This window comes from Balaenoptera acutorostrata, chromosome X, assembly GCF_949987535.1.
Source record: "Balaenoptera acutorostrata chromosome X, mBalAcu1.1, whole genome shotgun sequence".
In the NCBI taxonomy this organism is placed as follows: domain Eukaryota; kingdom Metazoa; phylum Chordata; class Mammalia; order Artiodactyla; family Balaenopteridae; genus Balaenoptera; species Balaenoptera acutorostrata.
Window position 1 is genome coordinate 64,955,405 of NC_080085.1, and position 25,254 is coordinate 64,980,658.

The window sequence follows — 25,254 nt, forward strand, 5'->3', positions numbered from 1 at the left end:
AAAACAGAGGAAGAAAAAGAAGTAAAGGAAATTCTTCCAACTTCACATTAATATTTGTTGATGATTTCTTCCATTTTAGTTGTTCATTATGACTTTGTAAGGCCTGAAAAGACAATTTAAAACATAGCTTTAATTTGTTAAGCACATTCCCATATAATGTTAGCAACTGATTAAAAAAAAAAATAGTACCTGAAAAAAAAAGGAAAAAGATGATAGTGAAATAATAAAGCAATGAAGAAAAGCCTCAAGTTGCCACTGCTTTTTAATTTTATTGAATAGTGATACTGTAGATCTAAGAATATTTGTTGCTGAGTGTGAAATAGATTGGATTCCAATTGCTATTTGTGCATAGAGGGAGATTTTCACAAAGGCCTCAATGAAGGCCTGGCTCTCCTTCACAGTAAGTCTACTGACACATTCTAAACCCAGCTATAGGATTTTATTAGACTAGGGAGTTAATGATCCAAATTCATGCTGGTTTCAGAGCTGCTACAGAAAATGCTTCTGATCTCTCATGGAATTAAAGATTATGTGGTCCCCTCTCCCCTTGCTATTTACCTCACAGACCAGTAGCACACACACACATGCAGATACTTCCTCAAATCTGGGGATTTAGCTGGCCCAAAATAATAATAAACTCCTCAAACCCAGTAAAAGAACATTATATATTGATAAAAGAATCTGTTCATCAAGAAAATATAATAATTATAAATATATACACATATAACACAGAACCCCAAAATATACGAAGCAAAAACTGACAACTGAAGGGAGAAATACACAGTTTTATAATAATAGTTGGAGACTTCAATATCCCACTTTCAATAATGGGTATAGCAACTAAACAGAAGATCAATGAAGAAATAGAGAACTTGGACAAAGCCATAAACTATTAAGACCTAACAGAAATATAGAGAACACTAGACCCAACAACAGCAGAACACACATTTTTCTCAAGTGCACATGGAACACTCTCCAGGCTAGGCTATATATTAGGCCATAAAACAAGTCTCAATAAACTCAAAAAGACAGAAATCATACAAAGTATCTCTTCCAAACTGGAAATCATAATTAGAAAACTAGAAACTCACAAAAGTAGATATTAAACAACACATGCTTAAACAACCAGTAGGTCAAAGAAGAAATCACAAGAGAAATTGGAAAATACTTTGAGATGAAAAAAACCATAACATATCAAAAATTATGGGATGCAGTGAAAACAGTGCTCAGAGGGAAATTTATAGCTGTATATGCCTATATGTAAAAAGAAGAAAAATCTCAAATCAATAACTTAAATTTATAACTTAAGGAGCTAGAAAAAGAACAGCAAACTAAGCCCAAAGAGAGCAGAATGAAGGAAATAATAAAGATTGAGTGCCAATAAATGAAATAGAGAATAGAAAAACAATAAAGAGAATCAATGAAATTGTAAGTTGGTTCTTTGAAAAGATCAACAAAATTTACAAACCACTGGCTAGACCGGTTAGGGAAAAAGAAGCTAAGACTCAAATTACTAAAATCAGAAATGAGGGTGGAAACATTACTACCAACCTTACAGAAATGAAAAGGATTATAAGAAATATTATGAACAATTGTATGCCAACAGAGTAGATAAGCTAGACAAAATGGACAAATTCCTAGAAACACACAAACTACCAAAATTGAGTCAAATGGAAATAGAAAATCTGAACAGAAGTTTAACAAGTAAAGAGATTGAATCAGTAATCAAAACCCTCCTAAAAGAAAAGTCTAGGACCAGATAGTTTCACTGATGAATTCTATCAAACATTTAGAGAAGAGTTAACACCAATTATCCTCAAACTCTTCCAAAAATGGAAGAGGCGGGAACGTTTCCTAACTCAGCCTATGAGGCCAGCATTACCCTGATACCAAAGCCAAAGGTATCACAAGAAAACTACAGACCAATATTGCTTATAAATATAGGTGCAAAAATCTTCAAGCAAGCAGAATCTAGCTGCATATTAAAAGCAGCTGGGATTTTTCCCAGGAATGAAAGTGTGATTTATCCCAGGAATGACCAAGTGGGATTTATCCCAGGAATGAAAGTATGGTTCAACATACAAAATCCATCAATATAATATACCACTTTAATTGAATGAAGGAAAAAACATCACATGATCATCTCAATGGATGCCCAAAAAATCATTTGGAAAAATTCAACAACTTTTGCAATAAAAACACTCAACAAACTAGCAACAGAAGAGAATTTCTTCAACATGGTAAAGGGCATTTGTGAAAAACCCACAGTGAGCATCAAACTCAATGGTGAGAGACTGAGAGCTTTCCGCCTAAGATCAGGAACAACTTCTATTTAACACTGTACCAAAAGTTTTAGCCCTGAGGTATTAGGTAAGAAAAAGAAATAAAAGGCAGCCAAATTGCAAAGGAAGAAGTAAAACTATCTCCATTGACAGATGACATGACCTTTTATGTAGAAAATCCTAAAAAATCCTGCAAAACACCATTAGAGCTAATAAACAAATTCAGCAAAGTTGCAGCATACAAAATCAACACACAAAAATCAGCTGTATTCTTATATAATGGCAATGAGTAATTCTACAAGGAAATTAGGAAACAATTTCATGTTAATTAATTGTATTTGTTGAATGCATACATGCATCTTAAAATTGTTATTTTAGTGTATCTAAGATTTTGCACTTATCAATATCTCAAGAGATTTCCCTCCTGTTATTAAGTTATATAGAAAAATATTCTACCCTTTGAATAGACTACAGTATGTTTATTTCTTTATAAGAGAACAGTTAACTTGTTGCCAATTTTTAAAATAAGGACATTGTGATGAATAAAAAAGAAACAATTTCATTTACAATAGTATCAAAAAGAATAAAATACTTATGGATAGATTTAACCAAGGAAGTGCAAGACGTGCACTGAAAACTACAAAACACTGTTGAAAGAAATTAAATAAGACCTAAGTAAATAGAAAGATATCCTGTGTTTATGTATGGGAAGACTTACTATTGTTAAGATAGCAGAACTCCTGAAAAGATCTACAGAATCAGTGCAATCCTTATCAAAACCCCAGTGACCTTTTTGCAGAAATAGAGAAGGTAATCCTAAAATTCATTGTAAAGGACTCAGAATAGCCAAAATAATCTTGAAAAAGAGTAACAAATTTGGAGGACTCACACTTCCCAGTTTCTAAACTTACTGCAAAACTATGGTAAACAAAACAGTGTGCTACAGGCATGGGAAATGAAACAGAGATTAATGGAACATAATTTAGATTTCAGAAGTAAACCCATAGATCTATGGTTAGAGTTCAACAGGGGTGCTGAGGCCATTCAATGAGGAAAGAATAGTCTCTTCAACAAATGCTGCTGGGAAAACTGGATAGCAACATGCCAAAGAATGAAGATGTACACTTACCTCACACCATATAAAATTTTTAATGAAAATGGATCAAAAACTTAAATGTAAGAGCTAAAATTATAAAACTCTTAGATGAAAACCATAGGCATAAATCTTCAAGACCTTGGGTTTGACATTGGTTTCTTAGATAACACCAAAAGTATAAGCAATGAAAGAAAATAATAGATAAGTTGGATTTCATCAAAATTAAAAACTTTTGTATCTCAATGGACACTATCAAGAAAGTGAAAACACAATCCACAAAATGGGAGGAAATATACGCAAATCATGTATCAAGTCTGGTATCCAGAATATATAAAGAACTCTTACAACTAAACAACAAAAAGACAAACAATCTTGGGCAAAGGACCTGAATAGACATTCTTCCAGAGATACAAATGGTCAACAAGAAAATGAAAAGATGCTCAATGTCATTAGTCATTAGAGAAATACAAATCAAACCTACAATGAGATACTACTCCACATCCACTAGGATGGCTATAATTTAAAAAAAGGAAAATAAGTGTTGGTGAGAATAGAGAAATTGGAACACTGACACAATGACTTTTGCTCTCCCTTTGGAGGCAATCCTTCCCCAAATCCCCGGTAACAACTGATCTGTTTTCTGTCCCTACAGATTTGTCTTTTTCAGAATGTCTCATCCTTTTTTATAGCTGCAAAATATTTATTGCATGGATAGATCATACAGTAAAATTTATTTAGCTGGTCCCCTACTGATGGGCATTTCAGTTGTTTCCAATCTTTTGCTTCAAAGTCTATTGGATACTGAGCACTTACTCTGTACCAGGCCTCATGCTAAGTCTCTTTTCATACATTCCTGTTTATAATCCTCCCAATAATGCCGCAAGGTAGCCACAATTAACTCCGTTTAAAAAAAAAACAAACCCACAAACCACATCTCAGAGAAGTTAAATAACCTGCCCAAATCACACAGCTAATAAACAGCAGAGAAAGGGTTCAAACTCAAATCTAAGACTCTCCTCAATCTCATTAGTACCTCCCCACACTCTGACAAGTAAGTAGGGCCAGTACTATCATTTTTCGAAGATAAATAATATTTAACGTAGTTTTTCTTCTTTCTTATGAGTCAATGTTGATACATTATTAACTAAAGTGCATAGTTTACATTAGTGTTCACTCTTTGTGCTGTACATTCTATGCACTTTGGCAAATGTATAACGATATGGATCCACCATTACAGTATCACACAGAATAGTTTCACTGCCCTAAAAATCCCCTGTGCTCCACCTGTTCATTCTTCCCTCCCTCCCCTTGAATTTCTGGCAATCATTGATCTTTTTACTATTTCCATAGTTTTGACTTTTCCAGAATGTCATATAGTTAGAATCCTAGAGCATGTAGCCTTTTCAGATTGGCTTTTTTCACTTAGCAATATGCATTTAAGAGGTTTGCTGAGGTATTTATGAGTCTTCCTTATAGACCTGATGAGCAAATCTCAAGCAACCAACTTGCATAAGTGTCATCAGAAAGGTTTCTACTTTTGAGAGCACCAAATCCTCAGATAATGAGTCTAACTTTCCTCCCTCTAGTATCTTCCGTAGGAGCTCCTTTTATTCTTTAATCTGATATTCAGTAATTTTCATGGCTTGATAGCTCATTTCTTTTTATTGCTGAATAATATTCTATTGTGTGGATGTACCACGGTGTGTTTATTCTTCACCTATTGAGGGACATCTTGGTTGCTTCTAAGTTTTGGCAATTATAACTAAATCTGCTATAAACACTTGTGTGCAGGTTTTTGTGTGGACATAAGTTTTCAGCTCACTTTGATAAATACAAAGGGGCACAATTACTGGATCATATGGTAAGAATATGTTTAGTTTTGTAAGAAGCTGTCAAACTATCTTCCAAAGTGGTTGTGCTATTTTTCAGTCCCACCAGCAATGAATTCCTGTTGCTCCACATCCTCGCCAGCATTTGGTATTGTCAGTGTTTTGGACTTTTGCCATTCTAATACGTGTATCTATTATATTGTATACTGGTATCTCATTGTTGTTGTTTTTTAATAGCTGATCTTTTTTGTGGTAAGAAACACATATCAGAAAATTTACCATCTAAACCATTTTAAGTGCAGTTCAATAGTATTAAGTATGTTTACACTGTTGTGAAACTGATCTCCAGAACCTTCTTGCAGAACTGAAACTCTATACTCATTAAACAACAACTCCTCTTTGCTCCCTTCCCCCAGCCCCTGGTAACTATCATTCTACTTTCTATATCTATGAATTTGACTACTTTAGATATTTCATATAATTGGACTTGTATTTGTCTTTTTGTGATTGGCTTATTTCACTTAATATAATGTCCTCAAGGTTCAGCAATGTTGTAGCATGTGATGGGATTTCCTTCCTTTTCAGATGCTGCACAGTATTCCATTGCATGTATATAGCACATTTTGTTTATTCACTCATCCATTGATGGACATTTGGGTTGCTTCCACCTCTTGGCTATTGTGAATACCACTGCTCTGAACATGGGTATGTTCATTAATGTTTTATTTTGCAATTTCCTCATGATACAAGATGTTCGGCATCTTTTCATATGCTTATTTGCCATTGGTATATATTCTGTTCAGATATTTTACCCTTTTTAAATTAAGTTGTTTTCTTATTGTTTAATTTTTAAAGTTCTTTATATATTTTGGACACCAGTCCTTTAACAGAAAATATTTCCTCCTGGTCCGTGGTTTGTCTTTTTATTCTTTTAATAGTGTCTTCCACAGAGCAGAAGTTCTAAGTTTTAACTGAGCCCAGGGACTTCCCTGGTGGCACAGTGGTTAAGAATCTGCCTGCCACTGAAAGAGAAATTAAGGAAACACTCCCATTTACCATTGCAACAAAAAGAATAAAATACCTAGGAATAAACCTACCCAGGGAGACAAAAGACCTGTATGCAGAAAACTATAAGACACTGATGAAAGAAATTAAAGATGATACCAACAGATGGAGAGATATACCATGTTCTTGGATTAGAAGAATCAACATTGTGAAAATGAGTATACTACCCAAAGCAATCTACAGATTCAATGCAATCCCTATCAAATTACCAATGGCATTTTTTACGGAACTAGAACAAATCATCTTAAAATTGGTATGGAGACACAAAAGACCCCGAATAGCCAAAGCAGTCTTGAGGGAAAAAAATGGAGCTGGAGGAATCAGACTCTCTGACTTCAGACTATACTACAAAGCTACAGTAATCAAGACAATATGGTACTGGCACAAAAACAGAAACATAGATCAATGGAACAAGATAGAAAGCCCAGAGGTTAACCCACGCACCTATGGTCAACTAATCTATGACAAAGGAGGCAAAGATATACAATGGAGAAAAGATAGTCTCTTCAATAAGTGGTGCTGGGAAAACTGGACAGCTACATGTAAAAGAATGAAATTAGAATACTCCCTAACACCATACACAAAAATAAACTCAAAATGGATTAGAGACCTAAATATAAGACTGGACACTATAAAACTCTTAGAGGAAAACATAGGAAGAACACTCTTTGACATAAATCACAGCAAGATCTTTTTTGATCCACCTCCTAGAGTAATGGAAATAAAAACAAAAATAAACAAGTGGGACCTAATGAAACTTCAAAGCTTTTGCACAGCAAAGGAAACCATAAACAAGATGAAAAGACAACCCTCAGAATGGGAGAAAATATTTGCAAATGAATCAACAGACAAAGGATTAATCTCCAAAATATATAAACAGCTCATGCAGCTCAATATTAAAGAAACAAACACCCCAATCCAAAAATGGGCAGAAGACCTAAATAGACATTTCTCCAAAGAAGACATACAGATGGCCACGAAGCACATGAAAAGATGCTCAACATCACTAATTATTAGAGAAATGCAAATCAAAACTACAATGAGGTATCACCTCACTCCTGTTAGAATGGGCATCATCAGAAAATCTACAAACAACAAATGCTGGAGAGGGTGTGGAGAAAAGGGAACCCTCTTGCACTGTTGGTGGGAATGTAAATTGATACAGCCACTATGGAGAACAATATGGAGGTTCCTTAAAAAACTAAAAATAGAATTACCATATGACCCAGCAATCCCACTACTGGGCATATACCCAGAGAAAACCGTAATTCAAAAAGACACATGCACCCGAATGTTCATTGTAGCACTATTTACAATAGCCAGGTCATGGAAGCAACCTAAATGCCCATCAACAGACGAATGGATAAAGAAGTTGTGGTACATATATACAATGGAATATTACTCAGCCATAAAAAGGAACGAAATTGAGTCATTTGTTGAGACGTGGATGGATCTAGAGACTGTCATACAGAGTAAAGTAAGTCAGAAAGAGAAAAACAAATATCGTATATTAATGCATGTATGTGGAACCTAGAAAAATGGTACAGATGAGCCAGTTTGCAGGGCAGAAGTTGAGACACAGATGTAGAGAATGGACATATGGACACCAAGGGGGGAAAACTGCGGTGGGGTGGGGATGGTGGTGTGCTGAATTGGGCGATTGGGATTGACATGTATACACTGATGTGTATAAAATTGATGCCTAATAAGAAAAAAAAAAAAAAAAAAAGAATCTGCCTGCCAACGTGGGGGACACGGGTTTGATACCTGGTCCGGGAAGATCCCACATACCGCGGAGCAACTAAGCCCGTGCACCACAACTACTGAGCCTGCGCTCTAGAGCCCATAAGCCACGACTACTGAGCCTGCAGGCCACAACTACTGAAGCCCGCATGCCTAGAACCCATGTTATGCAACAAGAGAAGCCACCACAGTGAGAAGCCCGCGCACTGCAAGGAAGAGTAGCCCCGGCTCGCCGCAACTAGAGAAAGCTCGTGTGCAGCAATGAAGACCCAATGCAGCCAATAAATAAATAAATAAATAAATAAATAAGCCCAACTTACTAATGTTTCTTTAATGGTTCATGCTTTTGGTGTTGTATCTAAAAAGTCATCACCAAACACAATGTCACCTAGATTTTCTCCTTTGTCATCATCTAGAAGTTTAATAGTTTCCGTTTTATATTTTGGTCTATGATACATTTTCAGTTAATTTTTGAAAAAGATGTAATGTCTGTGTCTAGATTCACTTTTTTACACGTGGATGTCCCATTGTTCCACCAGTAGTTGTTGAAAAGACTATCCTTTCTCCATTGAGAAAGTTGTTGATAATTGGATCTCCATTGGATAGTTGTTGAAAAGACTATCCTTTCTCCATTTGCTCCTTTGTAAAAGATCAGCTGGCTTTATTTGTGTGTGTGTGTGTGTATTCTGTTCCACTAATCTATTTGTGTATTCTTTTGCTCTTACCACACTGTCCTGACTACTGTAACTTTATAGTAGGTCTTGAAGTTGGATAGTGTCAGTCCTCTAGCTTTGTTCTTCTCCTTCAATATTGTGTTGGCTATTCTGTGTCTTTTACCTTCTCATATAAACTTTAGAGTGTTTGTTGGCATCTTTCAAATAACTTACTGGGATTTGATTGAGATTGGGTTAACTCTATACATCAAGTTGGGAAGAACAGACATCTTGATAATATTGAGTCTTTCTGTCCATGTACATGGAATATCTCTCCATTTATTTAGATCTTCTTTGATCTCTTTCATCAGACTTTTGTTTTTTTCCTCATATAGATCATATTTTTGCACATTGTACATATTTTGTTAGGTTTATACCTAAGTATTTCATTTTCTGGTGCTAATGTAAATTGTATTGTGTTTTAAAGTTCACAATTAATTGCTAGTATATAAGAAAGCAATTAACTTTTGTATATTAACCTTGTATCCTATAACCATGCTATAATCACTCATTATTTCCAAGAGAGTTTTTTGTCGTTGATTCTTTGGGATTTTCTATGTAAACAATCAGGTCTTCTGCAAACAAAGATAGCTTTATTTCTTCCTTCCTAATACCTTTTATTTCCTTTTCCTGTCTTACTACATTATCTAGGGTTTTCCAGCAAAATGTTTAATAGAAGTGGTGAGAGTGGACATGCTTGTCTTGCTTCCCATCTTAGGAAAGCATTTAATTTGTCACCATTAGCTATGATGTTAGCTGTAGATTTTTGGTAGTTGTTGTTTATCAAATTGAGGAATTTCCCCTCTATTCCTAGTTTGCTAAGAGTTTTTTTTAAATCAAAAAATGGTGTTAGATTTTGTCAAATGCTTTTTCTTCACCTATTGATATGATCATATGATTTTTCTTCTCTAGCCTGTTCATGTGATGGATTACATTAATTGTATTTCAAATGTTGAAAAAGTCTTGCATACTTGGAATAAATCCCACTTGGTGTTGTGTAATTCTTTTGATACATTATTGGATTGATTTGCTAATATTTTTGAGGATTTCTGCATCTATGTTCATGAGAGATAGGTAGCTTTCCTTTCTTGGTCTTTGTCTGGTTTTGTTATTAGGATAATGCTGGCCTTATAAAATAGTTTAGGAAGTATTCCCTCTACTTCAATTTTCTGGAAGAGATTGTACAATTTCTTCCTTAAATGTTTGGTCGAACTCACCAGTGAACCAATCTGGTCTTGGTGCTTTCTGTTTGGGAAGGTTAATTATTGATTCAGTTTCTTCAATAGCTATATAGGCTCTATTAGCTTTTACATATGGCATTCTAAGGCTCTCTAATCTCTAAAAAAGGTGACCCTTTCAAATTACAATGGAAATGGAAAGGAGCTTTTTTGTTGCTGGAGGAGGGAGTACATTTCTGCTTAAAAAAACAAAAAGTTCTAACACTTTCCTATCACATCCGGAACATTATTTCTACTAGGAATAAAAAGCAAAAATAAAAGTCATAATATAATTAAAATCGTAGGACCATTCCTGTGCCCAGATGGGGCAAAGGTAACTGTTCACTTCAGGGTGTATGACTTGGAATCTATGAAACATGGAACTCTGTTTCACAAGAAACCTGAACAGAAAATCACCAGAAAAGTCAGAGAGCTGTACTTAACACTGTTTTTTTCTTTATTTGTGGAATCTTCAGAGGAGTTGGTCAACCCCCAGCTTAATAGCTTAATAGCCTAAAATATCGAACTAGAAATTTTGGGCCAACACTGGACCAAAGGGCACTAAGCAGAGACATTAGTTCAGTGGCCTCATTTAACAGATAAAGAAACTGATTCATATGACATGCTGGAGCTTGAACTCAGGTTTCCTCATGCCAAATCCATTGCTCTTTCTACTGCACACACTGCATTTGCAGCCCCCCTCCCCCAATACCCATACCCACAGTGCCTAAGTTTCAAGACTTTCCAGTATCAATCACACTTGCATCTTATGCAGTGTTTAGCACACGGTAGGTACGCATTGTTTGGCTGAATGATGAGGGTGTTTGGTTTACTGCACGTGAAGGAGCAGAAATAAGAGAGTGGAGTAATAAACATTGGAACCCAGGAAACTCAAAGTCAGTTATTGGTGGAACCGGCTTTTAAACAGGATTACAAAATAATTCTATGAGAGGAGGCTCTATCAAAAGGAAGAAAGAAAATATATCAACATCGATTTGGTATTTTTGAAAAGAAGAAAATTTCAGTGTGTTTTCTTCTCTAGACAGAGAAAGATAATGATTGCAAGTTATAAATTGAATCATCCTTGTACTACTTGAAAGCTGTATTGCTTTGTAATTAGGATTTTTTAGAAAATTACAATTACAAAAAGCTCATCTCAAGGATAAGAGGCCTTTTTATTTATTTTAATTTTTAATAAATGCTAGCCTTCAAGGATAAAATGGGGAGAGATGTGGAGGTGGAGGTTTTCTAGTGGGTTTACATTAAATAACATACATTAGTATGTAAATTACTGTTCTTGCTTAATCTTGTGCCAATCATATAGCTCTAACTTTAAAACCTACGCAATACGGTCTACCATAGCCTTGGCAGAAACAAATCAAAGTAAAAGTAACCTAAGCTCGTTTTGAGGAGTATGGTGCAATGAAAAGAGCACTGAATGCAGCATTAGGATCTCTGGGTTCTAGTCCTATCTCTGACATTATTATGTCACCTTAAGCAGTTCATTTCTCCTCTAGGCCTTAGTTTTCTCATGTGTAAAATAGTCCTAACAACTTCTAAGGTTCATTGTGAAGATCAAATGAAATAACACAAATGAAGTTTATCAACTGCTCTACAAATTAGGAATGACATAATGGCTCAACAGAGCAACCTCATTTACTTCTTCCAAAACTCTATGAAGAAACCAGAATCAAAGGGCTGTAATACAAAGTCCAAGGATTACTCATAACAGCTACTATTTATTGAGTACTTACAACATGCCAGGCACCGAACTTTATATACATTATCTCACATAATATTTACAACATTTAATATTAACAACTATGCAAGAGAAATTACTATTATCTATATTCTACAAAGGAGAATAGTGAGGCACATTAAAGAAGCAGCAACATAGCAATGGTCCTATAGTAAGTGTGAGAAAGAGGAATTCAAAGCCAGGTTTGTTTAAACCCTAAGGATACACTCCTCTACCCCCATATAGTCCAGATCACAACGAGACTTGCTCTAACTGTATATGTAAACAATACATTTTAGATCACTCAGCCTGGCATTTGCAGTCTTCAAAGATAAGGCTTACATAGTTTACCTTTCCAGTGTCATCTCCCAATATGACTTTCCCTTTCATTTTCCCTTTCCTTCCATATATCACCTGTAGGCCATGTGCCATGGGATTGGTTCCTTCCCGTAAGTGCATAAGAAAGTATCCTACTTGAAATAGAAGCTGTCTGCATTTCAGGGTCTCATTATTGATAATATTCCCTTATGTCTGGTGTTAAAAACTGCAATTCACATATTTAGCATAGTAATCTTATAGACAAATCCAAACACTCCACCGGTTTCAGGTATTCACTTACAGCTCTATTCCTTAGCTAGTAGCAATTTTTTTTAACATCTTTATTGGAGTATAATTGCTTTACAACGTTGTGTTAGTTTCTGCTGTATAACAAAGTGAATCAGCTATGTATACATATATCCCCATGTCCCCTCCCTCTTGCGTCTCCCTCCCACCCTCCCTTTCCCACCCCTCTAGGTGGTCACAAAGCACCGAGCTAGTAGCAATTTTAACATAGCCTAGATTGAGGAGACTAGCAGTGAGGGGTAAGACTGTTTGAGTTCACATACTGTCAGCAAAAGTCATCCACACCTCTAAGCAAGGTAGATAGTGTTGCCTAGCCATCTCTCTGAGCCTGTAGGCTGCTTAGATTCTTCGAACCCACCCCTAACACACACACACACACACACATACACACACACATGCAACTTGGAGAGGAAACTAGCAGTATCATACAGCCAGCTTCCCACTTTCTTGGCTACCCACAGCACAGTAACAGGATTCTCATTTTCTTCATAGGGTCCCAAGATGGTAAACTCCTGAGTTATGTAGGAAGAAAGCCTCTGTGCTCCTTGCCCTTGCCTTCCAGGCATTAAAAAGTATCTCTTAGTAAGGGGGTTGGGTTGGTATGATAAATTCCCATCTGAACATAAGAGAAGGAAAACTCTAGCTTCAAAGAAAACACTTACGTGGTTTAATTAATCCCTCCCCTTCCAACCAGGTATCTAAACCATAATTTGCTGAAAAATATGTTGCTATGACTTAGTGAAGATTAGATAGAGAGCAGAATTGGACCCTGGGAATAATTAGGAGGTAGAGTTTCGTGCTATCAGTATTTCTAGCATTCTGCCGCAGTAAATAGTGACTAACACATCTCAGAAGCTATTCTATTCACTATTAATGACTAACAGTAACTCATTTGGTACATACAATTTACACATGGGATCCAAACAACATCTGAACTTAATTAAAATTATACACACACATACATGCATCCCCTCACACCAAATTAATATATAGTTTCCCAAGCTCAATAGCTTCTTTTAAAAAATGTATTTAAATAAAGTTCTTTGTTAGCTCCTTAAAGTAAAACAGACCTTTACCAAGTTAGTTAGGACCTTTAATCTTCATTGTGTTTAATGTTTCATATTCTTTTGACAATTAAGATCTCGTATTCTTTGTAAAGATGCCAAATCAGGCTTCTTTTCTCTTCATTCAAGGATGATGTAAGAAACGGATCAGCAAATATTACATAGGGCAATATGACACCAAGAGGAGGGGGGGAAGGCTAAAGAAGATCAGAGTCAGGGCTACAAGAGACAACAAGCCTCAGGAGGACAAGAAATAGGAGTAAGAAAAGTTGAGAGTAAAAGAAAATCAGAGGAAAGAAAATAAGATTAGGGAAAGATATCTAAAGAGAGAGTTTCAAGAAAAGCCTATCATTTATCCTATATTTTCAGAAACCCAGAGAGCTTAACTGCTTGTCCAAGGTCATAAAAGAAGTAGAACTAGGACCAGAGGCCAAGTATTTTGATTCCAAGTGCAGCACAACTGTAGCTTTCTCTCCTGGTGTGGTTGTTCTCTGGCGGCTGAGTTGGGAAAACCTACTGTAATGAAAAAATCACAAGTCTAAGAGTAACACTGCTTTTTAATCCCAGAGAATATTGGCCTACCTATTTATTTTCTTTATACTTTAGTTCCTCCTACTGTCAAACAGCAATCATAATAACAGGCCCAAAATTCCCAGGGAGGATGTGAGGCTAAAGAAGAGAGGTGAGAAAGCACTTAGAAAAGAATTATTTTATGCAATTGAGATCCTTTAAGGAGCTGCAATAATTGGATGGCACAGCCTTATTACACAGAAAGAAAGCAAACAATTCAGAGCCTCCACACTACTCTGCATTAAATTCAAAATTTAAACAAAATGAAAATCAAAATGAAAGGCAGATGTCTAAAATAACATGCTGAAAAAAATTCACACTGTAAATAACTGTTCCCAGGTCCCTCCTTGAGACAAGGCACTTTTTACCAAGTGCTGCCCACAGGTGCCACCAAACAGAGCCCAGAGAAATTCTATGCATCCTAAAGGCAAGTTCTGTAAACTTTGACAATGGGTGGGATTAAACAAGTATTCTATTTGAGACAATAAGGGTCTTGTGAAAGCATCTAGGTAAGAACATGTGCATACATGAAAATAAACACATACATTTTTCTCTCACAACTAGTGAGCTAGTAGCTACATCAGAACTAGAAGCCAGGTTTCTTCACTCAGAGTTCAATTCACCAGAATGTGAATTCTATGACAGCAGGAATTTTCATCTGTACATCTGTATTTTCACTGATGTATTGCCAGCATCACCAGTACTCAGTGGTTTTATTGAGAACATGTATTCATTTAGCATGTATTAAGGACTCAATAAAGAAGTTAATGCTTTTAATGCATTTCTTTCAGTTGTGAAGGTCAAATGAGATAACAGTTGTGAAAACATTTTGTTTATAAATGACAATACATATGAAAAGGGGTCATGAGAATAAAATCACAGCATTTCAGAGCTTAACAGTACCTTAGTATTGGCCATGGACACTGCTACTGAGAACCAGAATTCCTGAATTGATTTGTCATAAAGAGAGATTTATTGTCATCCCTGTAGCACACCTCAACAAGATGGACAATGGGTTACCTGTTCTTACTCCAAGGAACTGGTGCTGCCAGGACACTGACATGTTATTGTATTTAATTATCACAACCACTTGCCAAGGCAGGAATTACTGTCCTATTTTGCAGGTAGGGAAACTCTGAGCTCAGCAAGTTTAACTGGCAGACCCAAGTGGAAAAGCCAAGAACTGACCATTAATCAGTCAGATCCTCTCTTCTTACAAATAAGTATATATTTCTACTTTGTACTTTGTATCCTGCATGATTGTACATGAACAGTATCTCTGGAAACAACTCTAAAAGGAATATAAAGTCATCTTGCTGGTATAAGTCAACATTTCCAGTACTGTTGTGGAATCCAAAGTGTTAGAGAGGTTCACAATAGTATATGGATCCAGACTTAAATACTATGAAATACCTTATTCTACTTCAGTACTTAGCCATGTGCCAGGTCTCATGCTATTCACTGGTGGGGGGTGGGGAACAAAACAGAAGTGTAGTCCCTATCCCTGGGGAGCCTCCATTTTATCTAGGAGTTCTGTATCTGATGCATGTGAAACAAACAACTTGACAATAATACAAGGTAGACTATGTAACTGACACAAACCAATAGCCAACAGTACATGACTGAATATATAATTAACATGATACAATTACAGAACAATTGAAACTAAATATATAATTGACTTCCTGATTTTTAACTCTGTGTTGGTTCATAAATGACACCCCATACATTTTTCTGTTGTCATGGACCCTCAGGAAACTTTCTATTTGCTTTAATTTCTAGATAAAGTGGGCTGAGCTCTGGGACTGGATTGGAAATGTTCCAGTCCCTGCTGTCAGTGAGCTGCCTTGCCTTTCCAGAGAGACCCCTGGAGGGCACAGAATCTTTGCGTCAGTGGAATAAACCATGTCAATTTAAATCACTAATCAGGGAGAATCAATTTAATCAATATTTCTATAAAGAATGCATACTGAGATTGGTTCAAGATGGCAGAGTAGAAGAACATGCTCTCACTCTCTCTTGCAAGAGCACCAGAATCCCAACTAATTGCTGAACAATCACTGACAGGAAGACAATGGAATTCACCAAAAAAGATACCCCACATCCAAAGACAAAGGAGAAGCCACAATGAGATGGTAGGAGGGGCGCAATCACAATAAAATCAAATCCCATAACTGCAGGGTGGGTGACTCACAAACTGGAGGACACTTATACCACAGAAGTCCCCCCCACTGGAGTGAAGGTTCTGAGCCCCACGTCGGGCTTCCCAACCTGGGGGTCTGGCAATGGGAGGCGGAATTCCCAGAGAATCAAACATTGAAGGCAAGCGGGATTTGATTACAGGACTTCAACAGGACTGGGTGAAACAGAGACTCCACTCTTAGAGGGCACACACAAAGTAGTGTGCACATGTGGACCCAGAGGAAGAAGCAGTGACCCCATAGGAGACTGAACCAGACCTACCTGCTAGTGTTGGAGGGTCTCCTGCAGAGGCGGGGGGGGGTGTGCTGTGTCTCACCGAGAGGACAAGGACACTGGCAGCGGAAGTTCTGGGAAGTACTCCTTGGTGTGAGCCCTCCCAGAGTCTGCCATTAGCGCCACAAAAGAGCTCGGGTAGGCTCCAGTGTTGGGTCACCTCAGGCCAAACAACCAACAGGGAGGGAACCCAGCCCCACCCAACAGCAGACAAGCGGATTAAAGTTTTACTGAGCTCTGCCGACCAGAGCAACAGCCAGCTCTACCCACCACCAAACCCTCCCATCAGGAAACTTGCACAAGCCTCTTAGATAGCCTCATCCACCAGAGGGCAGACAGCAAAAGCAAAAAGAACTACAGTCCTGCAGCCTGTGGAACAAAAACCACATTCACAGAAAGACAGACAAAATGAAAAGGCAGAGGGCTATGTACCAGATGCAGGAACAAGATAAAACCCCAGAAAAACAACTAAATGAAGTGGAGATAGGCAACCTTCCAGAAAAAGAATTCAGAATAATGATAGTGAAGATGATCCAGGACGTCGGAAAAAGAAAGGAGGCAAAGATCGAAAAGATGAAAGAAATGTTTAACAAAGACCTAGAAGATTTAAAGAACAAACAAACAGAGATGAACAATACAATAACTGAAATGAAAACTACACTACGAGGAATCAGTAGAAGATTAACTGAGGCAGAAGAACGGATAAGTGACCTGGAAGACAGAATGGTGGAATTCACTGCTGCGGAACAGACTAAAGAAAAAAGAATGAAAAGAAATGAAGACAGCCTAAGAGACCTCTAGGACAACATTAAATGCAACAACATTCGCATCATAGGGGTCCCAGAAGGAGAAGAGAGAGAGAAAGGACCGAAGAAAATATTTGAAGAGATTATAGTCAAAAACTTCCCTAACATGGGAAAGGAAATAGCCACCCAAGTCCAGGAAGCGCAGAGAGTCCCAGGCAGGATAAACCCAAGGAGAAACATGCTGAGACACATAGTAATCAATTGGCAAAAATTAAAGACAAAGAAAAATTATTGAAAGCAGCAAGGGAAAAACGACAAATAACATACAAGGGAACTCCTATAAGGTTAACAGCTGATTTCTCAGCAGAAACTCTGCAAGCCAGAAGGGAGTGGCATGATACAATTAAAGTGATGAAAGGGAAGAACCTACAACCAAGATTACTCTACCCAGCAAGGATCTCATTCAGATTCGATGGAGAAATCAAAAGCTTTACAGACAAGCAAAAGCTAAGAGAATTCAGCACCACCAAACCAGCTCTAAAAAAAATGGTAAAGGAACTTCTCTAAGTGGGAAACACAAGAGAAGAAAAGGACCTACAAAAACAAACCTAAAACAATTTAAAAAATGGTAATAGGAACATGCATATCGATAACTACCTTAAACGTGAATGGATTAAATGCTCCAACCAAAAGACACAGGCTCGCTGAATGGATACAAAAACAAGACCCACATATATGGAGACCCACTTCAAGACAAGAGACCCACTTCAGACTTAGGGAAACATACAGACTGAAAGTGAGGGGATGGAAAAAGATATTCCATGCAAATGGAAATCAAAAGAAAGCTGGAGTAGCAATACTCATATCAGATAAAATAGACTTTAAAAGAAAGAACTTTACAAGAGACAAGGAAGGACACTACATAATGATCAAGGATCAATCCAAGAAGAAGATATAACAATTATAAATATATATGCACCCAACATAGGAGCATCAATACGTAAGGCAACTGCTAACAGCTATAAAAGAGGAAATCGACAGTAGCACAATAATAGTGGGGGGCTTTAACACCTCACTTACACCAACGGACAGATCATACAAACAGAAAACTAATAAGGAAACACAAGATTTAAATGACACAATAGCCCAGATAGATTTAATTGATATTTACAGGACATTCCATCCAAAAACAGCAGATTACACTTTCTTCTCAAGGGCGCATGGAACATTCTCCAGGATAGATCACATCTTGGGTCACAAATCAAGCCTCAGTAAATTTAAGAAAACTGAAATCACATCAAGCACCTTTTCTAACCACAATGCTATGAGATTAGAAATCAATTACAGGGAAAAAAATGTAAAAAAACACAAACACATGGAGGCTAAACAATACGTTACTAAATAACCAAGAGGTCACTGAAGAAATCAAAGAGGAAATCAAAAAATACGTAGAGACAAATGACAATGAAAAGACGACGATCCAAAACTTATGGGATGCAGCAAAAGCAGTTCTAAGAGGGAAGTTTATAGCAATACAATCCTACCTCAAGAAACAAGAAAAATCTCAAATAAACAATCTAATATTACACCTAAAGGAACTAGAGAAAGAAGAACAAACAAAACCCAAAGTTAGAAGGAAAGAAATCATAAAGATCAGAGCAGAAATAAATGAAACAGAAACAAAGAAAACAATAGCAAAGATCAATAAAACTAAAAGCTGGTTCTTTGAGAAGATAAACAGAATTGATAAACCTTTACCCAGACTCATCAAGAAAAAGAGGAAGAGGACTCAAATCAATAAAATTAGAGATGAAAAAGAAGAAGTTACAACACACACCACAGAAATACAAAGCATCCTAAGAGACTACTACAAGCAACTCTATGCCAATAAAATGGACAACTTGGAATAAATGGACAAATTCTTAGAAAGGTATAACCTTCCAAGACTGAACCAGGAGAAACAGAAAATATGAACAGATCAATCACAAGTAATGAAATTGAAACTGTGATTAAAAATCTTCCTACAAACAAAAGTCCAGGACCAGATGGCTTCACAGGTGAATTCTATCAAACATTTAGAGAAGAGCTAACACCCACCCTTCTCAAACTCTTCCAAAAAATTGCAGAGGAAGGAATACTCCCAAACTCGTTCTATGAGGCCAAAGTCACCATGATCGCAAAACCAGACAAAGATACTACAAAAAAAGAAAATTACAGACCAATATCACTGATGAATATAGATGCAAAAATCCTCAACAAAATACTAGCAAACAGAATCCAACAATACAGTAAAAGGATCATACACCATGATCAAGTGGGATTTATCACAGGGATGCAAGGATTCTTCAATATACGCAAATCAATCAATGTGATACACCATATTAACAAATTGAAGAATAAAATCCATATGCTCATCTCAATAGATGCAGAAAAAGCTTTTGACAAAATTCAACACCCATTTATGATAAAAACCCTCCAGAAAGTAGGCATAGAGGGAACCTACCTCAACATAATAAAGGCCATATGTGACAAACCCACAGCAAACATCATTCTTAATGGTGAAAAACTGAAAGCATTTCCACTAAGATCAGGAACAAGACAAGGTTGCCCACTCTCACCACTATTATTTAATGTAGTTTTGGAAGTTTTAGCCACAGCAATCAGAGAAGAGAAAGAAATAAAAGGAATCCAAATTGGAAAAGAAGAAGTAAAGCTGTCACTGTTTGCAGATGACATGACACTATACATAGAGAACCCTAAAGATGTCACCAGAAAACTACTAGAGCTAATCAATGAATTCAGTAAAGTTGCAGGATACAAAATTAATGCACAGAAATCCCTTGTATTCCTATACACTAATGATGAAAAATCTGAAAGAGAAATTAAGGAAACACTCCCATTTACCACTGCAAGAAAAAGATTAAAATGCCTAGGAATAAACCTACCTAGGGAGACAAAAGACTTGTATGCAGAAAACTATGAAACACTGATGAAAAAAATTAAAGATAATACAAACAGATGGAGAGATATACCATGTTCTTGGACTGGAAGAATCAATAATGTGAAAATGACTATACTACCCAAAGCAAACTACAGATTCAATGCAATCCCTATCAAATTACCAATGGCATTTTTTCAGAACTAGAACAAAAAATCTTAAAATATGTATGGAGACACAAAAGACCCAGAATAGCCAAAGCAGTCTTGAGGGAAAAAAACGGAGCAGGAGGAATCAGACTCCCTGACTTCAGACGATACTACAAAGCTACAGTAATCAAGACAATATGGTACTGGCACAAAAACAGAAATATAGATCAATGGAAGAGGATAGAAAGCCCGGAGATAAACCCACGCACCTATGGTCAACTAATCCATGACAAAGGAGGCAAGGATATACAATGGAGAAAAGGCAGTCTCTTCAATAAGTGGTGCTGGGAAAACTGGACAGCTACATGTCAAAGAATGAAATTAGAACACTCCCTAACACCATACACAAACATAAGCTCAAAATGGATTAGAGACCTAAATGTAAGACCAGACACTATAAAACTCTTAGAGGAAAACATAGGAAGAACACTCTTTGACATAAATCACAGCAAGATCTTTTTTGACCCACCTCCTAGAGTAATGGAAATAAAAACAAAAATAAACAAATGGGACCTAATGAAACTTAAAAGCTTTTGCAAAGCAAAGGAAACTACAAACAAGATGAAAAGCCAACCCTCAGAATGGGAGAAAATATTTCCAAATGAAACAACAGACAAAGGATTAATCTCCAAAATATACAAGCCCCTCATGCACCTCAATATCAAAAAATCAAACAACCCAATCCAAAAATGGGTAGAGGACCTAAATAGACATTTCTCCAAAGAAGACCTACAGATGGCCAAGAAGCACATGAAAAGCTGCTCAACATCACTAATTATTAGAGAAATGCAAATCAAAACTTCAATGAGGTATCACCTCACACCAGTTAGAATGGGCATCATCAGAAAATCTACAAACAACAAGTGCTGGAGAGGGTGTGGAGAAAAGGGAACCCTCCTGCACTGTTGGTGGGAATGTAAATTGATACAGCCACTATGGAGAACAGTACGGAGTTTCCTTAAAAAACTAAAAATAGAATTACCATATGACCCAGCAATCCCACTACTGGGCATATACCCAGAGAAAACCATAATTCAAAAAGACACATGCACCCCAATGTTCATTGCAGCACTATTTACAATAGCCAGGTCATGGAAGCAACCTAAATGCCCATCAACAGACAAATGGATAAAGAAGTTGTGGTACATATATACAATGGAATATTACTCTGCCATAAAAAGGAACGAAATTGGATCATTTGTAGAGATGCGGATGAATCTAGAGACTGTCACGCAGAGTGAAGTCAGAAAGAAAAAAGCAAATATCACATATTAATGCATATATGTGGAACCTAGAAAAATGGTACAGATGAACCAGTTTGCAGGGCAGAAATGGAGACACAGATGTAGAGAACAAACGTATGGACACCAAGGTGGGACAGCGGTGGCAGGGGGGGGCGGGAGTGGTGTGATGAACTGGAAGATTGGGATTGACATATATACACTAATATATATAAAATTGATAACTAATAAGAACCTGTTGCATAAAAAAATAAATTAAATAAATAAATAAAGCACTTGGAGGGAAAAAGAAAAAAGAATGCGTACTTGTTTTATTTAACCTTAATACATATTCTTTACAACTTAGACAGATGCAGGATTTATTTTTAGAAGATATGTACGTGTACAATTAAAGCAGTGATTTATATTTTACATTTTAAGATTAGTTTTCAGCTTCATCATGACACTGAATGATTAATTTTTTATTTTATTTATCAAAGCTAACTGAAATAAATCCTTTCATGATCACTTGGAAATATATGGAATTAAGGCCACTATCTTATTGGTGTCAAAGGCATGATCATTCCAGGGTTTCAAATCTGAGTGACTGGGAGCCATTCCTATGCCCTAAAATCTATCAGGGTCACCAAATCTAATCTCTATTGTATGTTTTCGCAGTGCTAATAGTGCCCCATGCTAGGCCTTTTTTGCCTCACAGTTGGGTTAAGGCAAGAGCTTTCTAGCTCCTCTCTCTGCCTCTAAAACATCTTCTACACTGCTAGCAAAACACTCTTGAAAAATATCCCTTTGCACATGTCCTCGTCTCCCCACTCAGAAACCATCAGTGGTTCCCTACTGCTCACAGTGGCTTTATCTTGGTATTAAGGAGCTTTACGATCTGAACCTAGTGCATTTCAACATCCTCAACCACTACTCCCTAATATGAAATTCTTGCCCCCTAAACAAACTGCTGCACTTACTGCCTCCCTCATATGACAGTATTTCCATTTCTGTCTCTGCACCTTAACACTATTTATTAACAATGTAGAGAATTCCATTCTTTTCCTTGAGTTCCAGTTTTCCTTCACCATCATGTTCAAGTCCTACCTTTTTCAAAAAGTTTTCTTCAACTACCTTAGCTCGCAATGACCTTTTTCTTACTTTTTAAAATTTATTTATTTAAAATTTCCCCCCAGATTTATTGAGACATAATTGACATATAACATTGTGTAAGTTTAAGGTGCTCAACATGTTGATTTGATGCACTTATATATTGTGAAATGATTACCAAAGTAGCATCAGTTAACACCTCCATAACCTCACATAACTACCATTTCTTTTTGTGGTGAGAACATTTAAGATCTACTCTCTTAGCAAAATTCAAGTGTATGATACAGTATCACTGATGACAGTCACCATGCTGTACATTAGATCTCCAGAACTTAATCGTCTTATAACTGGAATTGTTTACCCTTTGACCAACATCTTCCCATTCCTGCCGCCACCTGGCCCAGCCCCTGGAAATCACCATTCTACTCTGTTTTATGAGTTTATCTTTTTTAGATTCCACATATAAGTGAGATCATACAGTATTTGTCTTTGTCTGATTTATTTCACTTAGCATAATGCCCTCAAGTCCACCCACATTGTTCCAAATGGAAGGATTTCCTTCTTTCTCATTGCTGAATTATGTGTATATATATATATATGTTATTATATATATATATATATATATATATATATATATATATCACATCTTCTTTATCCATCAGTGTTAGCAGACACTTAGGTTGTTTCCATATCTTGGCTATTGTGAATAACGCAGCAATGACCATGGGAATGCAGATAGATATCTCTTCAAGACTCTGATTTTATTTCCTTTGGATATATATCCAGAAGTGGGATTGCTGGATCAAAGGGTAGTTCTATTTTTAATTTTTTGAGGAACCTCCATACTGCTTTTCATAGTGGTTGAACCAATTTACTTTCCCACCAACAATGCACACCAGTTCCTTTATCTCTGCAGCCTCACCAACAATGATTACTTCTTGTCTTCTTGATGACAGCCATTCTAACAGGTGTGAGGTGGCATCTCACTGTGGTTTTGATTTGCATTTCCCTGATGACTAGTTATGTCGGGCATATTGTCATTTGCACATTTCTGGGAAAATGTCTATTCAGTTCTTTTGCCCATTTTTAAATTGGATATATATATATATATATATATATATATATATATATATATATATATATATTTGCTATTGAGTTGCATCAGTTCATTATATATTTTGGGGATTAACCCCTTAACAGATATATGATTTGCAAATATTTTTTCCCATTCCGTAGGTTGCCTTTTCATTTTGTTGATTGTTTCTCACCAAACAATGAGCATTTATGCGATTTTTATTTAGAGCAAAATTATCTACATGCTAAATTAAGTGAACATATCTTTGAATCTTACAAATCTAAGGTAAGGTTTTTTGTTTTAAATTCAAGCCCCGTTAATGTGAAAAGAAACTAAAATATTGGCTTTTGTAGCTAATTTATTCAGCCATTTCCTTTACAGATTGGAAAAGATGAGTTCCTACTTTTTTAACTCCCAAATGATTTATTCTATTTAGAATGAATAGATAATGAATAAGCAAACACCCTCTTTATACTTAGAGATAAAAGCATTGCTTTTAAAAGCTAAATTAACATTTTAATGGTTTTTAATAACCCTCCTGCTTAAGTGCATCCCCCTCCACTTGGTATGACTTTCTTTAAAACCTCATCAGTAAACATAGATTCCTGAATGAGTTATCCCTAACCCTGAAATTTCTTACTTCTATATGAAGGGATGACAGTAAAATATCCATATCACAAGTAACTCCTTTTCTTCAGCAGTTGAGGACTTGGTAAGAAAATGAGTATGAGGTAGCATAGCATCAGCTGTGACCTATTAAGCTCTCCCAACAACTTAAATGATAATATAATGAAATCTGTGAGCATTAACATATTAAAATGCATTTTTGTATAGACTTCTTACAAAACGCATTTTAATACACTTTAGAGCCCAATTTGAAATCTGATTTCTCCACCTAAATTACTCTTATTCACCTTATTCTGTCTTCATTTGTACCATTAGAATATGAAAGTATATTTTATTCACTGTTGTGAAATAAAAGAACTTGAGATATTCAGAGATATTTTATTTAGTTAGGTTTCTAATCTAGGCAAAAGCCTTCAGTGAAACAAATAATTAGTGTTGGGAATAGAAAGCTAAACAGAAATTCAATACATGAATTTGCTATTTTTATTCTTAGACTTTAGCCATTACAAATGGACTCACAAGAATGGAAGATGACCGTAACATCAATGCTGTGGCCGGTCTTAAACTACCAGTTCCTACTGAAGAAGCCCCACATTACACTAGTCATCACACAGTTCATACAACATCATGGTCCACATTCCAGAAGATTAAGGCAAGACAACAAAAGCTTCCCACACCATCTTTTATGAATAGTGAAAGAAAATACACCAGATTCCTTTAACAGTCCACATACCACTGAGTCAGGTAGACCTTAAAAGTCACCTAAATCAAAGCCCCATCTGATGCTGAAGTACCTCCATTGAAGAGTATGCTCACTACCTCCTGAAAGTAGTCATCACATTCCGTGCTCACCTATGTTGAGACAAACTTTCTTTCCCTATAGCTTCTGCCATATAATAGACATCTAATTCCT

The 25,254-nt window shown here is 36.4% G+C and overlaps 1 protein-coding gene across 1 annotated transcript in view; it reads right to left on the reverse strand.

Moving 5' to 3' along the window:
* The window catches only part of NEXMIF (neurite extension and migration factor), a 144,124-nt gene that overhangs the window by 64,201 nt on the left and 54,669 nt on the right, over positions 1-25,254 (reverse strand). The gene's annotated exons all lie outside the window — the stretch shown is intronic.